Here is a 4,098-nt window from a genome sequence, read left to right as displayed (position 1 = left end):
GCCGCGGGGCTCGATCCCGCGCTTCCCCATTGTCATCGTGCTCCGCCATCGCGCCTAGCGCCCGGTGTCCGCCTCGCCGTCATCGTTTGCCAGCACCGTCCATCGCCTACTCGACCCCAATGCGCCACCTCCCCGCCATCGCGTTCCCCTGCATCAGGCCTCCCCTTCAACGCGGGTGAGCAACCCCTCCCCTCCCGTCGTGACTGGGGGAGTCCTGGATTAGGGGGTCCTCGGACGGTCGGACTATATACTTTAGTCGGACTGTTGGACTATGAAGATACAAGATTGAAGACTTCGTCTTGTGTCCGGATGGGACTCTCCTTGGCGTGGAAGGCAAGCTTGGCGATACGGATATGTAGATCTACTACCTTATAACCGACTCTGTGTAACCCTAGCCCCCTCCGGTGTCTATATAAACCGGAGGGTTTAGTCCGTAGGACAACAACAATCATACCATAGGCTAGCTTCTAGGGTTTAGCCTCTACGATTTCGTGGTAGATCAACTCTTGTAATACTCATATCATCAAGATCAATCAAGCAGGAAGTAGGGTATTACCCCCATCGAGAGGGCCCGAACCTGGGTAAACATCGTGTCCCCCGCCTCCTGTTACCATCCGTCTTAGACGCACAGTTCAGGGCCCCCTACCCGAGATCCGCTAGCTTTGACACCGACATTGGTGCTTTCATTGAGAGTTCCACTGTGCCGTCACCGTAAGGCTTGATGGCTCCTTCGGTCATCGGCAACGATGCGATCCAGGGTGAGGTTTTCCTTCCCGGACAGATCTTCGTATTCGGCGGCTTCGCACTGCGGGCCAACTCGCTTGGCCATCTGGAGCAGATCGAGAGCTACGCCCCTGGCCATCAGATTAGGTTCGGAAACTTGAACTATACTGCCGACATCCGCAGAGACTTGATCTTCGACGGATTCAAACCCATGTCGGGTGCGCCGCACAATCACGACGAGCATGACGTTACTCTGCCGTCGAACATTGTTCAGGAGATCACACCTGCAACTACTCCGTCCCTCAATCCGGAGCAAATTGCGCCATCCAAGGACGGGTGGATAGACCCCACCATGGAGGCCGCACTCTCAGTGGCGATAGAGCCGAATACTGACTTCACCCCTTACGAGAGCCATGTTGCTGAACCATTGGATTCGTCCACGGCCACGGGCTCCGAGCCGCTTGCGTCCGTGCCTATCGAATCCAATTGGGCACCAATCATGGAGTTTACCTCCGCGGATATCTTTCAGCACTCGCCTTTGGCGATGTGCTAAATTCATTAAGGTCTCTCTCCTTGTTAGGAGAACATTGGCCGAACTATGTCCGGCTAGAATGGGATGCGAACGACGAAGAAATTCGCTCCCCACCCACCACCCACTTAGTAGCCACTGTCGATGATTTAACCGACATGCTCGACTTCGACTCCGAAGACATCGACGGTATGGACGACGATGCAGGAGACGATAGGAACCACTTCCCACAGGGCGCTGGACCGCCACCTCATCATATGATATATACAAGGTGGATACCCCAAAAGAAGGGGATGGCGACAAGACAACGGAGGATAATCCCTCCAAGAAGCAATCCAAGCACCGACGTCAGCGGCGCTGCTCTAAGTCTCGCCATAGCAAAAGCAGCGATACCGGAACAAGAGACAATAACGCCCCGGATAGTGCCGAAGACGACGATAATGCCCTCCAGCCAGACCTCGAGCGGGAGGATGAACAAGCTAGCCCTTCGGAACAAGCAACACACGGAGAATCAGAGGATGACAATTACATGCCTCTCTTCGAAGACGAAGTGAGCCTCGGCGATGAAGAATTTGTTGTGCCTGAGGATCCCGTCGAGCAGGAATGCTTCTAGCGTCGGCTTATAGCCACAACAAATAGCCTGAAGAAAAAGCGACAACAGCTTCGAGCTGATCAAGATCTGCTAGCGGATAGATGGACCGAAGTCCTGGCAGCCGAGGAATACGAACTCGAGCGCCCAACCAAGAGTTATCCAAAGTGCAGGTTGCTACCTCAACTCGAGGAGGAAGCATTGAAACCTACAGCACCATCGTATGATGCAGCTGATCGGCCACCTCGTGGCCGAGACAGAGAGGCATTTCAGCCCGAAGTCCAGCCCGCGCCCCGCCGCCAATCAAACAAAAATACCAAGGCCCGAGGCAACACGCAGGACCTGCGAGTCATATTGGAAAATAAGGCAAAACATGCAAGATCGATCTACAGATCACGGGGGTGAGCACCAACGCAGGACGATGACCGTCATGCCGGATACACTAAAAGCAAATCCGGCCGGCCGAATACAGCAGACAAGACTCATATGAACTGCGTCGTGACATAGCCCGGCACAGAGGCGCCGCACACCCCCTATGCTTCACTGATGAAGTGATGGATCACGAATTCCCAGAGGGTTTTAAACCCATAAATATTGAATCATATGACGGTACAACAGATCCCGCGGTATGGATCGAGGATTTCCTCCTCCACATCCACATGGCTCGCAGTGATGATCTACATGCCATCAAGTACCTCCCACTAAAACTCAAAGGACCAGCTCGGCATTGGCTGAATAGCTTGCCAGCAGACTCCGTTGGCAGTTGGGAGGATTTGGAAGATGCATTCCTTGACAAGTTCCAGGGCACTTATGTGCGACCACCGGATGCTGATGACTTGAGCCATAGAACTCAGCAGCCAGGGGAATCGTCCAGGCAATTCTGGACCTGGTTCTTAACTAAGAAAAACCAAATTGTCGATTGTCCGGATGCAGAGGCCTTAGTGACATTCAAGCATAACATCCGTGACGAGTGGCTCGCCTGGCACCTCGGCCAGGAGAAGCCGAAGTCTATGGCAGCCCTCACGACACTCATAACCCGCTTTTGCGCAGGCGAGGATAGCTGACTGGCTCGCAGCAACAACACATCAAGGAATCCGGGCACTTCAGATACCAAAGATAATAACGGCAGACCACGTTGTAACAGACATAAGCACCGCAACAATGGCGATAACACCGAAGATACAGCAGTCAATGCCGGATTCAGTGGCTCTAAACCCGGTTAGCGGAAAAAGGCATTCAAAAGAAGTACTCCGGGCCCGTCCAGTTTGGACCGCATACTCGATCACTCGTGTCAAATCCATGGCACCCCCGATAAGCCAGCCAATCACACCAACAGAGAATGTTGGGTGTTCAAGCAGGCCGGCAAGTTGAATGCCAAAAACAAGGACAAGGGGCTGCATAGCGATGACGAGGAGGAGCCCCGGCCGCCGAACACGGGAGGACAGAAGAGGTTCCCCCCACAAGTGAAGACGGTGAACATGATATACGCAACCCACATTCCCAAGAGGGAACGGAAGCGTGCACTAAGGGACATCTATGCGATGGAGCCTGTCGCCCCAAAGTTCAACCCATGGTCCTCTTGTCCAATCACCTTCGATCGTAGGGACCACCCCACTAGTATCCGTCATGGCGGATCTGCCGCATTAGTCCTAGACCCCATCATTGACGGATTTCACCTCACTCGAGTCCTTATGGACGACGGCAGCAGCCTGAACCTGCTCTATCAGGATACAGTGCACAAAATGGGTATTGATGTTGGGTTTCGTAGTAATTTCAAAAAAATTCCTACGCACACGCAAGATCATGGTGATGCATAGCAACGAGAGGGGAGAGTGCTGTCTACGTACCCACGCAGACCGACTGCGGAAGCATTGACACAACGTAGAGGAAGTAGTCGTACATCTTCACGATCCAACCGATCAAGCACCGAAACTACGGCACCTCTGAGTTCGAGCACACGTTCAGCTCGATGACGATCCCCGGACTCCGATCCAGCAAAGTGTCGGGGAAGAGTTCCGTCAGCACGACGGCGTGGTGACGATCTTGATGTACTACAGCAGCAGGGCTTCGCCTAAACTCCGCTACAGTATTATCGAGGAATATGGTGGCTGGGGGAACCGCACACGGCTAAGGAATAGATCACAAGGATCAACTTGTGTGTTCTTTGGGGTGCCCTGCCTCTGTATATAAAGGACTAGAGGGGAGGAGTCTGGCCGGCCAAGGGAGGGCGCGCCAGGAGAGTCCTACTCCCTCTGGG

This window comes from Triticum dicoccoides, chromosome 5A (assembly GCF_002162155.2).
Source record: "Triticum dicoccoides isolate Atlit2015 ecotype Zavitan chromosome 5A, WEW_v2.0, whole genome shotgun sequence".
Lineage (NCBI taxonomy): Eukaryota > Viridiplantae > Streptophyta > Magnoliopsida > Poales > Poaceae > Triticum > Triticum dicoccoides.
This window is presented reverse-complemented; position numbering follows the sequence as displayed.